Consider the following 26,326-nt stretch of genomic DNA (forward strand, 5'->3'; position numbering starts at 1 on the left):
GTGAGCCTTCCAGGGCTGACCAGCTTAGCCAGGAAGTGAGTGAGCCTTCCAGGGCCGACCAGACACATACCCCGGGATCACACAGCCAGAGACAACCAAAAGATAAATTTAATCAATTAGAGATAGAGATGGTTAAACTTAGAGAGGAGTTCCTCAAAATGAATGACGAACAAAAGCAGGAGAGGGAGAGACACAAAAGAGAGCTGAATCTACTTGAGAACCAGGTGAATCTACTCAGGAATCAGGTGAAAGAGCTGCAGGAAAAAGAAGAGAGCCATAGAGGAGAGATAACACCATTAGACCAGCAACCAGAGGCTAGAGATAAGACAAGACAGAGCCGGACGGAACGGCTGCACTCCCACACGGAACAAAAGCAACAGACACACAATACAAGGGGTGCCACACAGACCGACCAGCATACTGATTCGCAATCTTCCCCCACCACCATGGAACCACAAGCGAGCCGCTCACAAGAGGTACGCACGCACCAGACACCCCAGCCCAGCACACACACTATGAGTCCAAGCGAAAGCCACCAGACAGTAAACACAAACAAGGCTGACGTCGTAATACCCATAGACTCAAATGGGAAATTTCTATGGGAGAAAAAGCTATTCCCTAGAAGTAAAGTAGAAAAGATCTGGCGCCCAACAACAAACAGAGCCATGGGATGGCTGACCAAAGCCAGATTAGGCTCCCCCCAACACATAATAATACACACGGGCACAAATGACCTAAAGGCCCAACAGAAAGAGGTAGCAACATCGCTCAGAGCAATGATTAGGAAGGCAAGCAGTACATTTCCAAACACTAGAATCACTGTTTCCACAATATTGCCGAGAACAGACTTCAACAACAACACAATTCATGAGATAAATGCCAGCATAGCAAGAGACTGCGAATCAAACCACAACGTACACCTGGCCCAACACCCCACCCTCGATGAGGAATGTCTTTACGACCACGTCCACATCCAAAGGCAAAGAATATCGATCTTTGCTAAAGCCCTGAAGGACGTCGCTTTTAACCAGGCCCATACCCAGACTCCAAGAGGACCCCCCCCCCCGACCACCAGAGATCAGCGGGGTACATATCAGGAACACTACAAAGACCACCACCACACCAACCGAGACCAGAGAGGATCCCCATGCAAAACAACAATATCAGACCTGCACCACTCCTGTCCCACAGGGGAATAGGACCGCTCCCAGCCAGACAGAGGGAGAGATGCACAGGACGTACACAATACCTCAGACAGAAACAATCCATTAAGAGACAATAAGCAGATGTGCAGCAGCATCTACTTCCACCTTATGGATCAAGGACTAATTAATAGAAAGAACTGTAACCAAATTGTATTAACTTTTGTAGACAACTGAAGTGATCTTTTTTTTCCCACACTTAGACACGACAAACACGTACCACTCTTTAACCTATCATAGTAAAAGATCAAACTTAACATGAAATCCTTATATATTTCGACCTGGAATATCCAAGGTCTACGCTCTTCAGTGCTAGAAGTGAAGAGTAGGACCCCAGAGTTCATAGATGAAACTAAAGATCTAGAGATTATCATTTTACAGGAAACTTGGTATAAAGGAAAAGGACACACTGGCTGTCCCCAAGGGTACACTGAGCTGGTGGTCCCCTCCAATAAATTACCAAGTGTAACCCAAGGCAGAGACTCCGGAGGCATACTGATCTGGTTTAAAACAGAACTTAAGAATTACATCAAATTTATAAAAAAGGGCAAAAACCATGTGTGGCTCAAACTTGAGAGGGAGATTATCTCAAACACCCAAGATGTTTACATTTGCGCACTTTATATCCCTCCAATTGATTCCCCGTACTTTAAAGAGGACACCTTCTCCAACATGGAGGGGGAAATTATCCAATACCAGGCCCAGGGGAACGTGTTGATCTGTGGGGACCTCAATTCAAGAACGGGCGAAGAACCAGACTTCACCAATAATCAGGGAAACAATTACGTTTTCGGGAATAACCACTTTGACATCCCTTCCCTTCCATACAGGCATAACTGCGACAAGCAGTCAAATACCAACGGAAAACAGCTACTACAGCTCTGTCGAAAGCTGGGTCTGTACATTGTCAATGGTAGGTTCATAGGAGACCTCCTAGGAAGATCGACCTATTGCTCACCTCTTGGCTGCAGCACAGTAGACTATATGATTACAGACTTAGACCCATCCTCTTTCAGAGCATTCACAGTCAAACCACAAACAACACTGTCAGAGGGCGGCACGGTGGCATAGTGGTTAGCACTGTTGCCTCACAGCGCCAGGGACCCGGGTTCGAATCCGGCCTCGGGTGACTGTCTGTGTGGAGTTTGCACATTCTCCCCGTGATTGCGTGGGTTTTCTCCGGGTGCTCCGGTTTCCTCCCACAGTCCAAAGATGTGCAGGTTAGGTTGATTGGCTATGATAAATTGACCCTTAGTGTTAGGGGGATTAAATACGGGGGGTTACAGGGATCGGGTGGGATATGTGTCGGTGCAGGCTCGATGGGCCGAAATGGCCTCTATCTGCACTGTGGGCTTTCTGTGATTCTGTGATTCTGTGATCACAGTCAAATTACTATGTTTCTCAAAAAGACAGAAACAAACAACATAGAAACACAACCCAGTAAACTGTACAACACCAAAAAATCGTACAGATGGGCCAAAAATGACACGGAAAAATACCAGAAAACAATTAGCAATGCATCAACTCAAGCTCTCTTAGACACCTTTCTGGATAACATATGCACTCACAATAAAGAAGGCGTAAACCGGGCAGTTATTAAACTAAACAATATTTTTGATAATTTGGCAACAAATGCAAACTTGAAAGCTCGCAAGAACAAACCCAAAACAAAAAACTATGAAAAATGGTTTGACCATGATTGCCATAACATGAGGAAAAAACTTAGAAAAATATCAAACCAAAAACACAGACATCCAGAAAACGAGGAATTACGCCTTACTTATTGTCAGACACTAACACAATACAGAAACACACTCAGAACCAAAAAAGAGCAATTTATTAAGAATACACTCAGCTCCATGGAGGAATCCATTGATTCCAATTGTTTCTGGGACAACTTGAAAACACTACACAAAAAACAACACGACGATCTGTCCATTCAAAATGGGGACACATGGGTAAACCACTTTGAAAAATTATACCAGAAAAACACACTAAGACCAGAGCATCACCAAATATGCAAAAAACTGGAAAAGCTTGAAATGGCCATAAAAGATAACCAAAACCCGCTAGACGCCATAATAACAGAAAAAGAACTTCTTGAAAAACTCAAGGACCTGCGACCAGGAAAAGCTTGCGGGACAGACGGCATACTAAACGAGATGATTAAACACGCAGACGACAAAATGAAACTGGCTATCCTAAAACTCTTCAACTTGGTTCTGAGTGTCGGTTATTTCCCTGACAACTGGAACAAAGGACTCATAATGCCCATATACAAAAGTGGAGACAAAATCGACCCAAACAACCATCGAGGCATCTGTGTAAACAGTAACCTGGGGAAGGTATTCTGTAGCATCATAAACAAAAGACTTATAAACTTCCTTGAGGAGCACAATGTCTTGAGTAAAAGCCAAATTGGATTCCTGCCAAACTATAGAACATCCGATCATATCTTCACCCTACAGACCCTAATTGACAAACACGTTCACCATAACAAAAGCAAAATCTACGCATGCTTTGTAGATTTCCAGAAGGCTTTCGACTCCATCTGGCATGACGGTTTATTCCTGAAACTTATCGAAAGCGGGGTAGGAGGGAAAACATATGATGTAATTAAATCAATGTATACAAACAATAAATGTGCAGTTAAAATTGGAGACAAACAAACAAAATACTTCCCACAGGGGCGGGGGGTGACGCAGGGCTCGCCAATCTCACCGACACTCTTTAATATTTACATTAATGGATTGGCAAAACTACTTGAACAATCTACAGCACCCGGCCTCACCCTATATGAATCCAAGGTTAAATTCCTCCTCTATGCAGACAACCTGGTTCTGCTGTCACCAACTAAGGAGGGTCTACAGCAGAACCTGGACCTGCTGGAGTCGTACTGCCAGACTTGGGCCCTGACAATAAATCCCCAAAAAACCAAAGTCCTTGTGTTCCAGCAAAGATCCAAACATCAGGGACCCAAAATAAATTTCACAGTAGGAACAACCAAAATTGAACAAACCACTCACTACACATACTTGGGCTTAAAAATCAGTTCTACGGGAAACTTCAAACTGGCTGTGAATGAACTGAAAGAGAAAGCAAGAAGGGCTTTCTATGCCATCAAAAAATCAATCCAAATAGAAATCCCAATTAGCATTTGGCTCAAAATTTTCAAATCAGTAATTGAACCAATTGCACTCTATGGCAATGAGGTATGGGGACCGCTAACACAACAAGAATTTGCAAAATGGGACAAACACCCAATTGAGATCCTACATGCAGAATTCTGTAAAAGTATCCTCCGGACTCAAAGGAAAACAGTAAACAATGCATGCAGGGCGGAACTAGGCCAATATCCATTAATAATCACTATCCAAAAAAGAGCCACCAAATTTTGGAATCACCTACAAATGAGCAACCCCCAATGCTATCACTACGACGCCCTGAAATGCCAAGAGCTGACCATAAAGAAGAATACCCTCAGTCAACTAGTCCTGGGACTCAGTGAAGTAACTACTAACAATACTAACAATGACCAGTCCCAGGACAGTGACAGGGTAACACAAAGAATTCGACCCAACACAATCGTCGCTAAGCAAAAGGAAAAATATCTGACATATTGGGCAGAAACAACAAAAACCCAAAGCAAACTCAATTGCTACTTGGCCCTAAACAGACAGTACAACATAGCTGATTACCTGACCATGGTAAAGGATAACAAGCTGAGAAGAACCTTGACAAGGTACAGACTTAGCGAACATAGCCCAGCGATCGAAAAAGGCAGACACAGGCAGACCAGGCTGCCAAGAGAAGACAGGACATGCTCTCACTGCAGTCAGGGAGCAGTGGAGACAGAGATGCACTTCCTCACAGCCTGTGGAAAATATCAGGGCATCAGGGAGAATTTCTACCAAAAATTCTCACAAATATGCCCTGAATTCAGAAATCTGAATGACAACCAAAAACTCCCATACCTACTGGGGGAAGAGAGAAGCTGTGTAACACTGGCGGCACACTATGTTACAGCTTGCCATGAACAGAGGGACAACCAGTAAACTAAGACAAGAGTATATATAAACAAGGCGAATGTATATTTATAAACTCAGGGATATACCTGTTTATACACTGTATGAATAGAACTGCGTTTATGTGTTCAACCATAAATGTATTTTGATGCTTTGGCAACATAAGATGTAGCTTATCATGCCAATAAAGCGATTTGAATTGTGAATTGTGTGGGAGGGGGGAAGGGGGTGTGTGGGGCGAAAGGGGGTGTTTGGGAGTGGGGGGAGTGGGGGAAGGGGGTGTGTGGGAGGGGGGGAAGGGGGTGTGTGGGAGGGGGGGAAGGGGGTGTGTTGGAGGGGGGAAGGGGGTGTTTGGGAGGGGGGAAGGGGTGTGTGGGGGGGAGGGGGTATGTGGGGGGGGGAAGGGTGTGTGTGGGAGGGGGGACGGGAAGTGGGTGTGAGGGGGTGGGGGGAACTGGGTGTGTGGGAGGGGGGAGTAGTGGGTGTGTGGGAGGGGGGGAAGTGGGTGAGGGGGGGAAGTGGGTGTGTGGGAGGGGGGGAAGTGGATGTGTGGGAGGGGGGTGGAAGGGGGTGTGTGGGATGGGGGGAAGGGGGTGTGTGGGAAGGGGGGAAGGTGTGGTGTGGGAGCGGGGGGGGTGGGTGTGTGGGAGGGGGGAGGGAAGGGGGCATGTGGGAGGGGGGAAGTGGGTGTGTTGGAGGGGGAAGGGGGTGTGTGGAAGGGGGGAAGTGGGTGTCTGGGGGGGAGGCGAAGGGGGTGTGTGAGGGGGGGGCGAAAGTGGTGTGTGGGGGGTGGCGAAGGGGGTGTGTCGGGGTGGAAGGGGGTTTGTGGGAGGGGGGAAGGGAGTGTGTGAGAAGTGGGGGGAGGGGGGTGTGGGAAGGGGGAAGGGGGGGTGTGGGAGAGGGGGTGAAGGGGGTGTGTGGGAGGGGGGAAGGGGGTGTGTGGGAGGGGGCTGTGGAAGGGGGGAAAGATAGAGGGGGAGCCAGCAGACCCTCTCCCCTCTGCCAGTGTTGGTCCCTGTCTGGGCCAGAAGCCTGGGACTGCAGTTGCGCTGCTGGCCGTTGGAGAAGCCTAGGCCTCGGGCCCCTGCACTGACATGGCCCAGCCTACCTTTTAATACCTTGAAACATGAAACTTGAAGTACTTATAAAACATTTTTGGCAAATCTTTCTATAGCATACACTTTACAACCTCACCAATCTTTTTATTAAAAAAGGGGGTCCTCACCTGTCAGTGTGTTGTATCACAAACAACAATGGCCGCTGCTTGCTGTTCAGTTGGAAAGATTAGGCCCCACCCACACACTCGATTGTCTCTCCAGGACCCGATTGGGAGAACTGAAGCCCCACCCACTCTATGTTCCTGTACTAAGATGGCCGCGCATGCACTCTGTTACACACTGAATCAAAATGGCGTCGCACTGAATCTTTTCGCCCTCCTTGACAAAAATGGCTGCCGTTAACCTGGGGCTGTCAGCAGAAGAAATCCCCTCAGCTGCAAACACGAGACCTTCAGATAATTATTCGGGGCTTGCGACCTACCCCAGTTGCTTATAAAGCCTCCCCACCTACCGACCCCGGGAATGGAGCGGAGGCAGCAGACCCTCTCCCCTCTGCCAGTGTTGGTCCCTGTCTAGGCCGGGAGCCTGGGACTGGAGTTGCGCTGCTGGCGGTTGGAGAAGCCTAGGCCCCGGGCCCCCGCACTGACATGGCCCCGAGAAATAAATCACATACTGGACTCATTTATTACACGCAAATTATATAATGAGCTAGTTGGGCTCCTAAGTACCAAATTTGTGCTGGATCAAATCCCCTCCACACACACAGAAAGAGGGAAAAATAAATCAATAGTTAGTAGTTAGGAATCAAGATGGCTGACACTCACCTCGGTTCAGAATGATAAGGCCCGCCCACACACGCACCGATTGGTCAACCGTCAGGTCACTGAAGTGTAGGATTGGTCAATGCTCCTGTCACTCGACTGTAGGATGGCCCGCCCGCACACACAATGAACCCGCCCCCACTCGATATAATGAGTGGAATTTTGAATGTTTTTTGGATACCGTCGGCACAATTTTTGTCCGACCAAGAAGTAAATACACCTACAAGAGTTCCCTAATGATGAGCTTTCTTTTGATATAACATATGTGTAGGTACGCTCTATAAATTTTAATTGTATAGCCGGACAGAGAGACAGACAGACAGACAGAGAGACATATTCTTTTATATATATAGATTGGCGACGAGGATCACGAACAAGAATCATTTTAAATTGGTAGATGCTTAAGTTTTAGTTAGCTAGGATGGAGAAGACCGGCATTCAAAATTTTGCATGCTTCGCCGAGCCAGCCATGTTGGGTCCAAGATGGATGAGGTGGTTAACGTCTTTTGAGCTTTATGCCGACGGCAAAGGACTCATTATCAACGATACCTCTACTGCTGCCACAAAGCAGAGGAGAAGAGCTCTACTTCTACACCTAGCAGGACCAGATGTCCAGGATATCTTTTCAACTCTACCGGACACAGGAGAGCCGGCGGACTACACCGCGGCGGTTACTGCTTTTAATCACTACTTCGTGCCCCAGGTCAATGCAGCATTTGCTAGACAGACTTTTCATAAGTTGTCCCAGAAGACAGGTGAGACTATGCAACAATTTGCTGCTCGCTTGCGGCAGGCTGCTAAAGACTGTGCTTTTGTGGGGGATGCGGATAATCAAATAAGAGACGCTATCCTGAGGAGGTGCACGTCAGCCTATGTGCAGAGGAAATTGCTAGAGAAAGGGCATGGTCTAACGCTCGCCCGCACGTTACAATTGGCCTCACAATGTGAAAACGTCGAGGAGCAGATGTCAGCCATATCATGTACAGAGAAGGCGGAGACAGATACTGTTCATCGTGTTACACAGAAAAGAGGGTATTATGTGAAAAGCTCGACAGAGAAACCAAAGGGAAATGGCGATAGGAACAAAAGGAAATGTTACAGATGTGGACACACGGACCACATGGGCAGAGATCCAAAATGCCCAGCACGCAGACAAATGTGTCATTAGTGCAAGGGAAAGGATCATTTCTCCAAAGTATGTCGCACAAAGGGTACAAAGACACACAGTGTGAACAGTGTAGAGGAACAAAATGACTTTGCATTTGCTGTTACTGGAAATAACGTGACAGAGAGACTTACCTTTTGTGTGGGGGGAGTAAACCTGAGAATGTTAATTGATTCGGGTGCAACTAATAATGTGATAGATGAGAATACATGGGAACGATTAAAGTCAGAACACATTAAGTGTCAGTCACATATCCCTAAGACAGAGAGAAAGTTATTCTCTTATGCTTCTAGCCGACCACTGTCAGTTAAAGATGTATTCACATGTGGGATTACAATAGGTAAGAGAACTGAGCAGGCGGAGCTCATTGTGGTTAAAGGCCATGGAGAGCCGTTGCTAGGAAGGGAGGCAGCCATGAAACTGGGAGTTTTAAAAATAGGTGCAGATGTCTCAGCTGTGGTAAATGTAAGACAGCTACTAGAACAGCGGTATCCAAAGGTGTTCCAGGGAGTAGGAAGGCTGAACACAAAACAGATCAGTTTGTATATCGACCCACAAGTAAAGCCTGTTGCCCAGCCACTCAGGCGTATACCATTCAACTTAAGGTGGGCAGTAGAAGCCAAAATAAAACAATTGAGGGACATGGACATTATCGAACCTGTAACTGGTCCCACCCCATGGGGAAATCCTGTGGTTATTGTACCAAAAGCGGATAAGGATGTAAGGTTATGTCTAGACATGAGACGAGCAAACCAGGCAATAGTGAGGGAACGATATCCAATCCCCACCGTTGATGAGATACTCCAAGGTATGAACGGCTCGATGGTGTTTAGTAAACATGACCTGAAATGGGGTTATCACCAGCTAGAACTGACCCCTGAGTCACGAGAAATCACAATGTTTGCAGTACATAACGGAGTATACAGGTACAAGAGGCTGATATTCGGTGTATCCTCAGCTAGTGAGCAATATCAGCACGAGATAGCTAATGCCTTAGCTGGAATAGAGGGTGATGAAAACATCTCAGATGACATTATCGTGCATGCACACAACCAGGAAACGGACAACAGATGCCTGCACGCTGTCATGACCAGACTAATGGAAAGTGGACTGACACTAAACTCAGAGAAGTGCCAATTCAACATGGACCGATTGATTTTCATGGGAATCATGTTGTCTGAAAAGGGCATCGGACCAACAGCAGAGAGAGTGCGAGCGGTGGCAGAAGCTCGGGAACCAGAGAATGCTACAGAGGTGAGGAGTTTCTTGGGACTCGTTGGGTACAGTAGCAGATTCATCCTGCAGTTTGCAACACTATCAGAGCCACTGCGACGCCTGACGAGAAAAGACACACCATTTAAATTTGGATCACAACAGGGACAGTCATTCAGTGCACTCAAGGAAGAGTTGGCCAGAGCCGGCACTTTAGCATATTTTGATAAGGACGCACCAACCAAGGTGATAGCAGATGCCAGTCCTGTAGGTTTAGGCGCAGTACTAGTTCAGGACCAACAGGGACGAGAGGTGCCAATATGCTATGTAAGTCGTAGTTTAACAGACTGTGAGAGGAAATACTCTCAGAGAGAGAGGCCTTAGCTCTTGTATGGGCTTGTGAGAGGCTGCATCCATGTGTATGGTCGAAAATAACTGACCATAAGCCATTGCAAGTAATATACGGCCCACAATCTAAACCCTGTGCCCGTATAGAGAGATGGGTACTTAGATTACAGCCGTATGATTTTAAGGTGATACACATTCCAGGCAAGCAAAACATTGCAGACCCACTGTCATGAATGCTGGGGGAGACAGCAAAACAGGAGAGACATTCTCATGGCTCAGATGAATACATGAGATTTGTACCTGTGAGTGCGACACCAAAAGCACTCACTACTAGAGAGGTGGAGGAAGCCTCTGCTACCGACCCAGAGCTGATTGAGGTACGGAAGGCAATCACAAACGGACATTTTGAAAACTGTAAAGCTTATGCAGCAATTGCAAATGAGCTGTGCGTAGTGGGGTACCTAGTTCTTCGGGGAACACACATCATGCTACCCGCAGTGTTACACACATGAGCCCTGGTGTTAGCACATGAAGGACATTTGGGAATAGTTGGAACAAAGCAACATCTCAGAACCAAGGTTTGATGGCCTGGCATGGACAAGGCAGCTGAAAAACACTGTAAAGCGTGCCACAGCTGTCAGATAGTAGCCAGACCCGACCCACCTGAACCGTTGAGACCAACACCATTACCGGAGGGCCCCTGGCAGGATGTAGCTATCGACTTACTGGGACCCTTGCCATCCAACCACTCCATTCTTATGGTAGTTGATTATTATAGTCGCTACTATGAATACAACATCATGACCTCCACAACAACAGAAAAGGTTATTGATAGTTTAGAGTCAATCTTCAGCTGTCATGGTTTGCCAATCACCTGCAAATCTGATAAAGGTCCCCAATTCAGATCTGAATTATTCAAAGAATACTGTGAAAACAACGGGATCAAACGCCTGAAAATGACAGCGAAATGGGCTCAGGCTAACGGAGAAGTCGAGCGCCAGAATGCATCGCTGGTGAAGAGAATCAGAATTGCTCAGTCAGAAGGACTAGATTGGAAACGTGAATTTAGAAAATATGTGACTGTGTACAGGAGCATTGACCATGCCACGACAGGAAAGAGCCCAGCAGAGCTGCTCTTTAAATGGAAAATGAGAGGAAAACTGCCAGACATTACAGAGTCGCGCACAGACATGGAAGTACGTGACTGCGACGCAGAACAAAAAGGCAAGTCCAAACTGTACGCAGATGAACAGCGGAGAACACAATACTTAGAGGTGGAAGTTGGCGACACAGTGCTGGTATGGCAGGACAAAGTGGACAAGTTCACCACTCCTTTTAATGCCACACCCCACAAAGTTTTGAGTAAAACAGGGAGTCAAGTAGTAGTAGAATCTCCAGATGGAGCACGCTACTCGAGAAACACTACGTTTGTGAAGAAATACAGAACCAATGGACCAAAGGAGACACTCCATGAGCAGGAGGAAACACAAGGGACTGAGGACAGTATAATAGACCCTGACGCACATACCACTGTGACACAGGCAATACCCACTGACACCAACATGTCAGACATACCCAATATAGCCAGACATCAAAGGGTTAAAAGAAAACCCGAAAGACTGTCTGATTATGTCACAACATAAACTGTACGAGAACTGCATGGGTAACTGAACCAACCAGGGGGCAGGCAATCTTAGATCTGGTTCTGTGTAATGAGACAGGATTAATAAAAAATGTCCTAGTAAAGGATCCCCTTGGAATGAGTGACCATAATATGGTTGAATTCCAAATTCAGTTTGAGGGTGAGAGAGTTGGATCTCAAACCAGCATACTGAGCTTAAATAAAGGAGACTATGAAGAGAGTTGAATTGACTAAAGTGAACTGGCAAAACAGATTAAACTGTAAGACAGTACAAGAGCAGTGGTCTACATTCAAGGAGATATTTCACATCTTTCAAGACAAATATATTCCACTGAGGAAAAAGGGGAATAAAAGAAAAGACAGCCATCCGTGGCTTAGTAAAGTAATAATGGATATTATCTGACTGAAAACAAGGGCATATAAAGTAGCCAAATCTAGTGGGAGGATAGAAGATTGGGAAGCATTTAAAAGCCAGCAATCAATAACTAAAAGATTAATTAAGAAAGGGAAGATAGATTATGAAAGTAAACTAGCAAAAAATATAAAAACAGATAGCAAGAGTTTCTACAGCTATATAAAATGAAAAAGGGTGGCTAAAGTGAACGTTGGTCCCTTAGAGGATGGGACCGGGAAACTACTGGTGGGGAACATGGAGATGGTAAAGACGCTGAACAAATAATTTGTATCAGTCTTTACAGTAGAGGACACTAAAAATATCCCAACACTGGACAAACAGGGGGCAATGGGGGGGGGGGAGGAGCTAAACAGGATTAAAATCACTAAAAAGATGGGCCTAGAAATTCAGTTGGGCGCGCCAGCCGTTAGCGCCTTAGGAGGAGTAGATCTCGAGCGCTAGGCGCTTAGTGCCCCGGCGCAGCGCGATCTGCGCCTCGCCCCAACTTCAGTCGACATTTAGCGCCGACGCAAAGTCTTAGCGCGCGCCCTGCTGCGCGCGCAGATCATGACATAATTTCGGCGTGCAACGCCCTTTGTGCGCCCGGAACCGGAACTTCACTCGCACCGCCCCATTGTGCGCTGGGCGGCCCTAACGACTGTGAAGTGGAATGGTACACAGCTGAGGCGGGCCGCGGGAGTGCAAATTAAAGGGCACTTACCCTGCACTATAAAGGCCAGCCATTTTGCAGCATTCACTCTTGTGCAACGGTTCTTTGGAGAAAGACCAAGGAGGAGAGCTTACTGCTTTGGCCCAACACTAGGACAGGTATTTTTGGCTCAGGCCAGAGCTTAGCAATTATCTTTGCCTTCATTGAGATCGCAGTGTTTGCCAGCATATAATGGGGGCTGCATTGGGTGCCAACGCTGAGTTTCAGCCTTATGCCGGAAGGGCTTACAGACGCCGTGAGAGAGTGGCAGCCCTGGCTAGACGCAGAGGGGGCAACAGGCATCACCAAGTGAGGCCTTACCCACCCAGGGTATACCGCCAGCAGTCCTCCTATCTGACCATGTCTGCCGCGCAGTGTGTTAGGAGGCTGCGATTCAGAAGGGAGGTGGTTGCAGACATCTGCCAGCTGCTGCACAGAGATCTGCGTCCACAGCGGATGCGCAGGATGTCTCTGTCGGTGGCAGTGAAGGTGACGGTGGCTCTCAACTTCTATGCCACCGGCTCCTTCCAATCCGCTGCTGGGGACATCGCTAACATCTCCCAGTTCGCCGTGCATTGCTGCATCCGCCAGGTGACCAATGCCCTTTTCAGAAGGAGACGTCAATTCATCTCCTTCCCCGTGACCCTGGAGAAGCAGCAGCAGCGTGCAGTGGGATTTGCAAGAATAGCGGGCTTCCCCATGGTGCAGGGCGCCATTGACTGCACGCATGTGGCTTTGCGGGCACCTCTGGAGCATGCCGAGGATTACCGCAACCGGAAGGGCTACCATTCCCTCAACGTACAGCTGGTGTGTGACCACAGGCAGCGCATCCTAGCTGTCAATGCCCGCTTTCCAGGCAGCAGCCACGATGCCTTTATCCTGCGACAGACAACTGTGGCTGACATGTTCCAGGCACAGCCTCACCCAAGAGGATGGCTTATCGGGGACAAAGGCTATCCTTTGTGTACCTGGCTCATGACCCCGCTCCGCGCGCCCACGACCCCTGCTGAAGAGGCATACAACGAGAGCCATCAAGCGACTAGGAACATCATAGAACAAACAATCAGCGTCCTCAAGCAACGGTTCCGCTGTCTGGATCGCTCCGGGGGAGCCCTCCAGTATTCGCAGGAGCGAGTCTCCCAATTCGTCGTCGTTTGCTGCATGCTGCACAACCTGGCTATCCGCAGGACTCAGGCACTGCCACCTCACGTTGGACCACCACCTCAGGAGGAAGAGCAGGAGGAGGAGGAGGACAAGGAGAACCAGCCCAGGAGGGAGGCAGAAGGTCCAAGGGCCGCCCGTCGGCGGCTTATTGACCGTCACTTCTAGGGCCCCTGTCAGGGAATGGCTTGTGCCAATGAAAGATGATGATTGCAGCCGCTCCGCAAGCCGTCAGCCGGTTAAGGCAACAAACCCTTCAAAGATCAAACATGGACAATGTGAATAAATAAAATGGTTTATTGTACAAACTCAGGGCCCTTCCCACATGAAAACCAAAAACAGACGAAACCCCCAAAAAACACTCACACACATGACTCACTCCCACAACCTGGGGAGCATTAACAAAAGATGTAAACAAAAATGGCCTTCATCCTCGGCCTTCACAAAACACACATTCCAGAAAACACAACATTTGGACACACCCTCTACTTAGTGGCCCGCGAGGGCGATGCCTTCTGCAAACTTTGGCGGCCCCTGCACGCCCTGCTGCTCCTCCTCAAAGTGAGGCCATTGGCTGCTGCAAGGCTGGGGGTAGGCTCCTGAGGGGCACATGTCGTGACGGCAGATGCCCTTGGGGGTCGGCCTAGACGAGGTCTGGCCGTCGAGGGGCCGGCTGGTGAATGCTGCAGCTGTGGCTGGCCAGCATCAGTCGCTGCAGCAGCTCCTGGCAGCTCCACTGGGGGAGTGGCAGTGGCGGCTGGAGGAATGGGGGCAAGCTGGCGGATGGCAGGCGCTCGCTGGTCGCCTGAGACACTGGCACTCGGCTGGGCCAGCACTGCAGCATGCGCACCAATCTGCCGAGGGACAGACCGCTGTGCTGCTGCAGCGCGCCGGGTGCCCTGGCAATGCCTGCCTGACACAGCGAGTGTGGCAGCAGTGAGTGCCCGTGTTGACCTGTTCAGTGACCGCATCAGAGCACCCAGTGACTGCACGGCACCACTGATCACCTGGCCACTTGCTGCCTGAGCTGCTCCGAATTCCGCCCGACTGGTGGCCTGTGAGGCCCCGAACTCGGTCACACTCCGAGACAGGGACTCGATGGCCTCAGGCAACCATGCCACTACCCCCATGAGCTCCGTGTGCTGGCGCTCCGAGTCCGCGGACAAGTCCTCGAGGCGGCGCATCTCCTCGGCGTTGGCCGTCTCCGGACTGGAGGCCTGACTCTCCCTCTGGGGAGAAGGCCGCCGAGCTGGCCGACCCTTCCTGCATTGCTGGACGCCGCTGGTCCCAGCAATTGGACTCCCCTCCGACCCTTCCCCCCTCTGGGGAGAAGGCCGCTGAGCTTCCACCCCCCTCCCGCGTTTCTGCAGGCCGCTGGTCCCAGGAGCTACCCTCCCCTCCGACACTTCCCCCACGCTCCCCTCCAGGGAAGACGTGTCCCCTACATTGGCATGGGTTGCCACGGCTGAGGGTTCCCCTGATGGGCCGCCTTCCTCTTGCTCCTCCTCCTCCTCCTCTTCTGAGGGGCTGTCACTGGCAACTTCAGGGACCTCCTCCTCACCATCTGAAAGCAGGAAGGCACAAGAGTAGCTTTAGAGTGAGGAGAGGGCGTCAGCGAGGGATGCATCAGTGGTGGCATTCAGCGCATTGGTCGGACAGTAGCAAAGGATGTAGATCTGATGCGCAAGTGGGACGAGAGAGGTCCAAAAGGTGATGTCCTTACCATTGGTGCCCAGAACAGGGTCGGCATCTCCAGATGCAACGGGCCCAATCACCCGGGCACCCATGATGCGCTCCACGCGATGTTGCAGCTCGGTGAGCGGCTGGATCTGGGGTCCGCCTCCCCCAGTCACAGTCCGGCTCCTCTTATTATTGGCCAGCTTGGCCTGCAAGAGAAAGGACGGCCTCTAAGTACAGTGTGTAGCCCTGATCTTGTGTGCACTGCCTCCCATGGCCGAATAGCCTGGCCAGTGTGTAGCCCTGATCTTGTGTGCACTGCCTCCCATGGTCAAATAGCCCGGCCAGTGTGTTAAGTGCATAATGTGCAATTGATGTTCATGAGTGTCCCATAGCTGCTGCATGAGGGCTGGCCATTAGGGCTTTCAGGTCCCTTTGCCCATAATGTGAGGTGCACATGCAAGGATGAGGAGGATACTGGAAAGGGTACTCACCCTGACAATCCTGGCGACGTCATTCAGCTTTTTGCGGCATTGGACACTGCTCCTGGGGACCTCGCTGTTGGATGACACCTTGGTGGCGACATGCCTCCAGGCTCTCCGGTAGACGCGGGCCGGCGGCTTCCTGCCATTGTCCAGAAACAAAATATGGCGTCTCTTCTCCACAGCACCAACCAGCACCCTCAGATCAAGCTCTGAGAAGCACTGCGCTCGTTCACGGGCCTTCTCCATGGTTTCAGGCGCTATTTGGGTCCAGCAGCAGTGTTCAGGCCTAGCTGCAGGGCTCCACTATCCAGGGCGTGGCAGCAGACCAAGTCGACCCTTCCCCCTTAAGAGCTGGCCGGCGCCATGGTGTCTGCTGTCAATCAAGAAATGGCCGCACCTGCGCTGCGCCCGGCCTCGGCGCTCTCGCTCAGCACCTCCGGCTTAGCGCCTAAAGAGAGGCATGCATCGCCAGTTTTAGCGCTCGAGCAAACTCTTAGGGCGAAGCTAATGAATATCGCAAACTTTAGCGGCCGCCCGACTTTACCGCCCCAAAAGTGGCTATAATGAATTTCTAGGCCATGGTATTCAGTAAAATAATGGGACTTAAGGCAGATAAATCCCCTGGACCTGATGGCCTACATCCTAGGGTCTTGAGAGAAGTGGTGGTAGAGATTGTGGATGCATTGGTGATTATTTTCCAGAACTCCCTGGACTCAGGAAAGGTCCCGGCAGATTGGAAAATTGCTAATGTAACACCCTTATTTAAGAAGGGAAGTAGACAAAAAGCTGGAAACTATAGACCAGTTAGCCTAACATCCGTGGTTGGCAAAATGTTGGAGTCCATTATTAAAGAAACAGTAACAGAGCATTTGGATAAACATAATGTAATAGGACAGAGTCAGCATGGTTTTATGAAGGGGAAGTCATGTTTGACAAATTTGCTTGAATTCTTTGAGGATGTAACATACAGGGTGGATAAAGGGGAACCAGTGGATGTAGTGTATTTGGACTTCCAAAAGGCATTTGACAAGGTTCCACACAAAAGATTACTGATCAAGATAAGAAATCATGGGATTGGGAGTAATATACTGGCATGGGTGGAAGATTGGCTATCTAACAGAAAACAAAGAGTTGGGATAAATGGTTCATTCTCGGGCTGGCAATCAGTAACTAGTGGTGTTCCGCAGGGGTCAGTGCTGGGACCCCAACTCTTTACAATCTATATTAACGATTTGGAGGAAGGGACCGAGTGCAACATATCCAAGTTTGCCGATGATACAAAGATGGGAGGGAAAGCAGTGAGTGAGGAGGACATAAAAATCCTGCAAAAGGACATAGACAGGCTAAGTGAGTGGGCAGAGATTTGGCAGATGCAATATAATGTTGGAAAGTGTGAGGTTATGCACTTTGGCAGAAAAAATCAAAGAGCAAGTTATTATCTAAATGGAGAGAAACTGCAAAGTGCTGCAGTACAAAGGGATCTGGGGGTCCTGGTGCATGAAACACAAAAAGTTAGTATGCAGGTGCAGCAGGTGATCAGGAAGGCCAATGGAATCTTGGCTTTTATTGCGAGGGGGATGGAATATAAAAACAGGGAAGTCTTGCTGCAGTTATACAGGGTATTGGTGAGGCCACACCTGGAATACTGCGTGCAGTTTTGGTTTCCATATTTAAGAAAAGATATACTTGCTCTTGAGGTGGTTCAGAGAAGGTTCACTCGGTTGATTCCGGAGATGAGGGAGTTGACGTATGAGGAAAGGTTGAGTAGGTTGGGACTCTACTCATTGGAGTTCAGAAGAATGAGAGGCGATCTTATCGAAACATATAAGATTGTGAGGGGGCTTGATCGGGTGGATGCGGGGAGGATGTTTCCACTGATGGGTGAGACTAGAACTAGGGGGCATAATCTAAGAATAAGGGGCTGCCCTTTCAAAACTGAGATGAGGAGAAACTTCTTCACTCAGAGGGTAGTAAATCTATGGAATTTGCTACCCCAGAGAGCTGCGGAAGCTGCAACATTAAATAAATTTAAAATGGAGATAGACAGTTTCCTAGCAGATAAGGGAATTAGGGGTTACGGGGAGAGGGCAGGGAAGTGGACGTGAGTCTAGATTCGGATCAGCCATGATCCTATTGAATAGCGGAGCAGGCCCGAGGGGCCATATGGCCTACTCCTGCTCCTACTTCTTATGTTCTTATGTTAAATGTTTAAACCTGGGAATTATTTAGTTGTGTGGTAAGACACAAGTTTGTAAAAAGTTTATAAGCCAAATAAGTTATGCAGTGTTATTGTAAGCAACTGTTTGTAAACTGCAAGTTTGTTTCCAAGGAAAAGGGGGATGTCGTGCCTTGATTGCGAGTTTGACACCAGTCAATACGGTAATGTAATGTGCGAGTTTAACACCAGTTAATACGGTAATGTAATGTGCATTGCATTATGGGAATTACCTGGGAAAGCAGCGGTCAGCCATTTTACAATAAAGAGAACATCGTAGTTAGAAGCCTGTCTGCCTGATTCTATGCTTTAATGCGTTTTTACAACAGAGACGGCACTGCGATCCCTGGTAAAACATGGGGTGTTGAGACTAACAGCCACCCACGTGAACTCACCACTCTGGCCGGTGAAGAAACCCGACCACTCGTAGAGAGCCACCATGGACTATCAGGTCCACAATAAGAACATCCCAGCTTGTGCGCCCACAGTTGCAGCTGTCGCCGATCTGATAGGGAGCATTCCAGCAACCGCAACCACATTCACAGTGCTGGATATCTCCAACGGGTTTTGGTCGATTCCCCTCAGACGGGAAGACCAATACAAGTTTGCATTCACTTTTAAAGGGCAGCAGTATACATGGACATGCCTTCCCCAGTGGTTCCACAACAGCCCCTCCATATTCCACCAATGCATGGCAGACGCATTAAAAGGCTTCAGCCGACCCCATCTGTTAATCCAGTTCATGGACGACCTGCTTTTGTTCTCCGCAGAGGGGGAGAACCACGGGCCACTGCTGGACGAGCTGCTAAAGCTGTTGCAGGAGGCGGGGTTCAAGGTCAACCCCAAGAAAGCCCAAATTGGCCAGGAGGAATTCAAATTCCTCGGGCTGACCGTAAGGGCTGGTGAAAGGGCCATAGATGAGGCTAGGAGGAAGACAGTACAGGAGCTACCAGCCCCCAAGAATGTGACCGGGGTAAGGTCTTTCCTGGGACTCACAGGGTACTGCTGGGACATCATAGAGGGTTACACAGCCTCGGCAGCCCCTCTGCTTCGGCTCCTCCACAAGGGAGTCGAGTGGGAGTGGGATCTGAACTGCCAGGAAGCGTTCACTCGCCTCAAAGGGAATTTGCAGACGGCACCCGCATTGGGAGCCATTAACGGTGGGGAAGAATTCTTCTTAGAGGTAGCAGCCAGCAGGGATAGCTTGAGCGTGGTGTTGCTCCAGGAGCGACATGGCAATCTACAGCCCGTGGTCTACTCATCTAGGGTTCTCACCGAGGTAGAACAGGGATATACCAACTGTGAGAGGCATCTCCTAGCCACGCATTGGGCCATAAAGTGCTCTCAGCATTTTACTGGTTCATCCCCAATAGTTCTCTTGACCCACCACACACCCACTCAGATGCTGTTGGATGGGAAAATCAAAGATGGGATGGTGAACAGTGCCCGCATTGCTTGCTGGACATTACTGCTCTCACAGTTGAACTTGAGAGTGTAGGGGTTGACCGAGCCAAAGCTAGCAGCCAACATGATTTAACCAGGGACGGCCCACACATGTACGGTAGAAGGGGTGTGGGATGTAGATGAAGGATTCCGGGCCAGGATACACCCGATGGGCCGGGACATCTACATAGACGGATCCAGTTCAGTCGTGAAGGGGGAGCATCTCACCGGGTGCGAAATCTATGACCCTACGGCTAAAATAGTGAAGGCCATTAAACTCCCCAACACCCTGAGCGCTCAGCACACTGAACTAGTGGCTGTGGCGTATGTGGTCACCCACCCCGATGAGTTCCCCACCCCCTACACCATTTGCTCGGACTCTATGTTCATGTGCAACTCATGCATGGAATACTTGGCAATCTGGGCCAGGCGCAGATTCAAGCCCACAGATGGGAAACCCCTAGCAACGGCACCGCTGCTAGGTAAAACTTTGGAGGCCACAGGCACCCGGGGAGATTACTATATTCACAAAGTTAAAGCCCATTCAAAGACAGAGCCCAAGTGGGAGGGCAACCAAAAGGCAGATGAGCTGGCCAAACAGGGGGCCAGGGAAGAAGCATTCTGGGATCCGTACAAAGCTGGCCCGGTAGCAGCAATCCGGGACAAGGGAGGCACACAGGGGGTAGCTTTGTGCCCGGACTTAAAGCAGGTCTGATATACCTATCAACTCGTCGCTTTTCATGGAATGAATTAAGATAGTAACTATAGGTTTTTATTGGCTAAATAACAGAGCCCACCCTCGTGGGTGATCGGTTCCAACAAGGAAGAATACTAGCCAAGCGGTCCCCTTTATACCTGGGCAAGCAGGCGGAGCCATGGGCGGAGTCGGCTGAGGTATGCCTAGGTATAACAGCGTGCGTGGCAAGAGGTAACCTTGTGTAGTGATAACAACAGTGTAAACAGTGATAACAACAGTGTAACAATAGTGAACGGTTGTGAACGATAACAGTGGTTTACCACATTCACCCCTTGTTTAAAATTGAGTCCGGCGGGGTGAAGTGTACTACGAGTTCGTGTATGTCAGTCTATCAGGAGGCCTCGTAAGCCTTTCTGACCGGCGCAGCAGCGGCGGCGGTGGTGCAGTATCCGATGTTAATGCTGGTGTCTGCGTGGTCAACGAAGGCCCCTGGAGTTCCGGCATGCCGCCTACAGGAGCTGGATTTGGGGGAGTGGTGGGGGATAACGGTGGTGTCTCAGGGGTGCCCGAGGGTGCGAGGTCTCGCAAGGAGACTGTGTCCTCCCGCCCGTCTGGGTATTCCACATAGGCATACTGGGGGTTGGCGTGCAGGAGGTTCACCCTCTCGACCAGGGGGTCCATTTTATGGGTCCTCACGTGCTTCTGCAGCAGGACGGGCCCCGGAGAAGTCAGCCATGTTGGTAGCGAGGTTCCCGTAGTCGACTTCCTGGGGAAAACGAACATTTGCTCATGAGGGGTGGCGTTAATGGCGGTACAAAGCAGTGACCGGATGGAATGGAGCACTGCCGGGAGGACTTCCTGCCAGCGAGAGGTTGGGAGGCCCTTAGACTTTAGGGCTAAGAGGAGGGCCTTCCAAACTGTCGCGTTCTCTCTTTCCACCTGGCCGTTCCCCCGGGGGTTGTAGCTGGTGGTCCTGCTCGCAGCAATACCTCTCGCGAGCAGGAACTGGCGAAGTTCCTCGCTCATGAAGGATGAGCCCCGGTCGCTATGTATATAGTTCGGGAACCCGAACAAGGCGAAGAGGTCGTTCAGGCATTTGATGACCGTGGTACTGGTCATGTCTGGGCAGGGGATGGCGAAGGGGGAACGGGAGTACTCATCAATAATGTTGAGGAAGTACACATTACGGTCAGAGGATGGGAGGGGCCCCTTAAAATCGATGCTCAAGCGCTCGAAGGGGCGGGTGGCCTTGATCAGGCTTGCTCTGTCCGGCCTATAGAAATGCGGTTTGCATTCGGCACAGACTTGGCAGTTCCTGGTCATGGTCCTGACCTCCTCGATGGAGTAGGGCAGGTTGCGGGCCTTAATGAAGTGGTAAAGTCTAGTGACCCCGGGGTGGCAGAGGTCGTTGTGGAGGGTCCGCAGTCTATCACCTTGCGCGTTGGCGCATGTACCTCGTGTTAGAGCATCTGGGGGCTCGTTGAGTTTACCAGGCCGGTACAAGATATCGTACTCATAGGTGGAGAGCTCAATTCTCCACCTCAAGATCTTGTCGTTCTTGATTTTGCCCCTCAGCTTGTTATTAAACATAAAAGCAACCAAACGCTGGTCGGTGAGGAGGGTAAGTCGTTTGCCTGCCAGCTAATGCCTCCAGCGTCGTACCGCTTCCACAATCGCCTGGGCCTCCTTCTCGACAGAAGAGTTTCGGATCTCAGGGCCCTGGAGGGTCCTTGAGAAGAAGGCCACAGGTCTCCCCGCCTGGTTAAGGGTTGCAGCTAGGGCGAAGTCGGATGCATCGCTCTCCACTTGGAAAGGGATGGACTCATCCACTGCGTGCATTGTGGCCTTCGCAATGTCTCCTTTTATGAGGGAGAAGGCTGAGCATGCTTCTGCTGTCAGGGGGAAGGAGGTGGACTTCATGAGGGGTCTGGCTTTGTCCGCATAATTGGGCACCCATTGGGCATAGTAAGCGAAGAGCCCCAGGGTTCTGTTCAGTGCCTTTTGACAGTGGGGAAGGGGAAGCTCCATGAGGGGGCGCATTCTTTCGGGGTCGGGGCCGATGACTCCGTTCTCTACTACGCAGCCGAGGATGGCAAGGCGCGAGGTGTTAAACACACATTTCTCCTTATTGTAAGTGAGGTTCAGCCGTTGGGCCGTACGGAGGAATTTCTCCAGATTAACATCGTGGTCCTGCTGGTCGTGGCCACAGATGGTGACGTTATCTAGATAAGGAAACGTGGCCTGCAGCGCGTTCTGGTCAACCATCCGATCCATCTCCCTTTGGAAGACCGAAACCCCGTTGGTGACGCCGAAGGGAACCCTAAGGAAGTGGTAGAGGCGGCCATTCGCCTCGAAGGCGGTATACTGGCAGTCCTCAGGGCGGATAGGGAGTTGGTGATAGGCCGACTTAAGGTCGATGGTGGAGAATACCCGGTACTGTGCAATCTGGTTGACCATGTCAGATATGCGGGGGAGGGGGTATGCGTCCAGCTGGGTGTACCGGTTTATGGTTTGGCTGTAGTCGATGACCAGGCGGTTTTTATTGCCGGTCTTAACGACTACGACCTGGGCACGCCAGGGGCTGGTGCTCCCCTCGATGATGCCCTCCTTCAAGAGACGCTGCACCTCAGAGCTAATAAAAGCTCTGTCCCCGGCGCTGTACCGCCTGCTCTTGGTAGCGACGGGTTTACAGTCGCGGGTGAGGTTAGCGAACAAGGAGGGGGGCGGGACTTTGAGAGTGGAGAGGCCGCAGGTGGTATGCGGCGGACGGTTTAAAAACTGCTGGTTGTAGACTGTGAGTGGGGGGAGGGGTCCACCGTATGCCAAAGTGACACTTTGGAGGTGGCATTGGAAATCCAGCCCTAGTAGGATGGCAGCGCAGAGCTGGGGCAGGACGAGAAGTTTAAAGTTTTTATATTCCGTGCCCCTAACCGACAGGGTCACCACACAGTATCCGCTGATGTCTGTTGAATGGGACTTCGACGCCATCGAGATCCGATGGCGCGTTGGCCGGACAGTGAGGGAGTAGCAGCGCACCGTGTCTGGGTGAAATAAACTCTCCGTGCTCCCGCTGTCGAACAGGCAGGTCGTGGCGTGGCCGTTTACCTCGATGTCCATCATGGACCTGGACAGATGATGCGGGAGAGCTTGGTCAAGCGTGACGGAGGCCAGTGTATGGCTGAGTGAGCTGCTGTCGTCGGCAGGTGAGGCGGTGGTCGGGTCTGGAGACAACATGGCGGCCGAGTGCGGCGAACAAAATGGCGGAGAAGATGGCCGCCCCCACGACTCACATGAGGCACTGCTGGCATCTGTGGCCTTGATCAAAGATGGCCGCCCCCACGACTCACATGAGGCATTGCTGGCATCTGTGGCCTTGATCAAAGATGGCTGCCCCACAACTCACATGAGGCACTGCTGGCGTCTGTGGCCTTGATCAAAGATGGCCGCCCCCACAACTCACATGAGGCACTGCTGGCGTCTGTGGCTTTCCTTCTGCAGGCGTTCGCGAAGTGGCCTTTTTTTCTGCAGCCGGAGCAGGTCGCGTTCCTTGCAGGGCAGCGCGCCCTTTGATGTCTCGCCTGGCCACAGAAGTAGCAGCTGGCGGCCCGATCACGGGGCTCCGCTGCCGCAGCAGGTCCCTGGGGTGGCGGTCCCGATCGATTCTGGGACACCGACGCCGCAGTAGGTCCCAGGGGCGGCGGTGCGAGAGGTATTGCGGCCGGAGTCGGGCCCGAGTCCCACGGTCGCGCAGCACTGTACCCGGAGTACGCCTCGAGGTCCCGATGGGCCACTTCCAGGGAGCGAGCGAGGGCTGTAGCTGCTTTCAAGTCGAGGTCCTTTGATTCAAGCAGTCTTTGCCGTGAGTAGTCGGACCGAAGGCCTTTCACGAAGGCATCACGGATATTTCCTTCAGCATGTTGTGCAGCTGATACAGCTTTAAAGTCACAGTCCCTGCCGAGTGTTTGTAGCGCCCGTAAAAATTCATCTACAGACTCTCCTGGCTGTTGCGAGCGGGATCTTAGGAGATGTCTGGCATACATTGAATTTACTGGGCTCCGGTACTGCTCTTTTAGCAGGTTGAGGGCCTCCTCATATGTATCAAGGTCCCGGATGAGTGAAAATACTTTAGGGCTCACCTGGGCGGTCAGAACTCTTAGTTTGTCGGCTTCCGATGGCACGCTGGAGTCTACCAGGTAGGATTCAAAGCAGCTCAGCCAGTGATCGAAGTCGAGGGCTGAATTCGCTGCCTGTGGGTTTAGATCCAGGTACGGCGGTCGGAGGGCTCGCAGCCAAGTCGGCTGCTGGGGCTGGTCAGTCATTTCAAAATTTAGCCAATAAAATTGATATACCTATCATTTCATTCCATGAAAAGCGACGAGTTAAGATAGTAACTATAGGTTTTTATTTGCTAAATAACAGAGCCCACCCTCGTGGGTGATCGGTTCCAACAAGGAAGAATACTAGCCAAGCGGTCCCCTTTATACCTGGGCAAGCAGGCGGAGCCATGGGCGGAGTCGGCTGAGGTATGCCTAGGTATAACAGCGTGCGTGGCAAGAGGTAACCTTGTGTAGTGATAACAACAGTGTAAACAGTGATAACAACAGTGTAACAATAGTGAACGGTTGTGAACGATAACAGTGGTTTACCACAAGGTCCAAGCCCAGGATCCCATCCTTAAGGCCGTCCTGGTAAAGAGAGAATGGGGAGGGCATAGAAGGTCAGTTCGGGGCAGCGGACATTAGTATCAAAGAGGGGATGCTTTTCAAAGGGGATCGGTGGGTAGTCCCAGCGCAGCACCGAGAAGAGTTCCTCCAGTTGGCTCATGGGGGCCCAGGAGCGGGTTACCCAGGGCCAAAAACTACCTGACAAAGGGTAGAGGAGGCAGGGTGGTGGCCCCGGCTCAGGGAGGATTTCCAAGTTTTCTGTGCGCACTGTTTGGTGTGCGCAGCCTATAACCCCGATCTGCAGCGCAGGAAAGCCACCATAGGACACACCAGGAGGGTAGAGGGGCTGTGGCGGTCTCTGCAGGTCGATTTCATCGGACCAATGCCCACCACTAAAGCAGGCAACAAGTACTGTTTAGTCCTGTTGGATGTGTTTTCCAAGTGGGTGGAAGCCTTCCCCTGCCGAGCAGCCACGACACTAGCAACAGCTAGAATCCTGGTGGGGGGTGTGTTCTCCTAGTTGGGGCTGCCACAGGTTGTGGAGTCTGACCAAGGGAGCCATTTCACAGGGCAGGTGATGCAGGCCACCTTAAAACTCTTAGGAATACAAGGGAAGTGGCATGTGGCTCACAACCCCCAGTCATCGGGGATTGTGGAGCGCATGAACCGGACACTGAAAGAAAGACTGAGGAAGGAGATAAGCCCATTCCCGCAGAGATGGGATGAGGTCTTGCCTCCAGTCTTAATGGGTGTCCGGGCCAGCCCCTCCAGAAGCACAGGGTACTCACCACACGAGCTGATGACCGGGAGGATTATGCGCACCCCAACCCATGTGTTGGCGCCGGACCTCACCGAAGCGCAGGTCAGGGAAGTAAATCGGGACAGGTTTGTCCAGAATCTGTACGAGACATTGAAACAAATTCCCTGGCAGGCAGCCAGTAACCTGGGGAGCCAGCACCAGAAAAATCGGCTGCTGTTAGAACCCCAGAGAACCCACAAGTGGGAGGTGGGAAACCAGGTAATGTTCCGTAATTACGCCCAAGTAGGGGCGTTCGAGCCGCTGTACATGGGGCCTTATAATATCGTGGATAAAGCGAGGCCCATGGTATATGCAATAAAACTCCCGAAACACACAAAATTGTTTCATGTAAACCAGTGCAAGTTGTTTAACCCCAAGGAGGGGAAAACAAAGGCCAAGAGGCACCAGGGCAAAGTCATGAGCCTGGTGGACGCGGGTCTTCCTCCCATGATGTGGTATGATGATGACCCGGAGGACGGGGCAGTAAGTAGGAGCAGTCGGGTCCCACGGCCTAGGGCGCCGTGGACGCCTCCCTACTCGCCGACCGCGGGCCGCAAGTGGCCCCGACGGGAGAGGTCTTAAATGGGGCACTCGTTAATGCGGCAGGGA

This window comes from Somniosus microcephalus, chromosome 1 (assembly GCF_052327205.1).
Source record: "Somniosus microcephalus isolate GS21.2 chromosome 1, FLI_Smic_1.0, whole genome shotgun sequence".
Taxonomy (NCBI): Eukaryota; Metazoa; Chordata; class Chondrichthyes; order Squaliformes; family Somniosidae; genus Somniosus; species Somniosus microcephalus.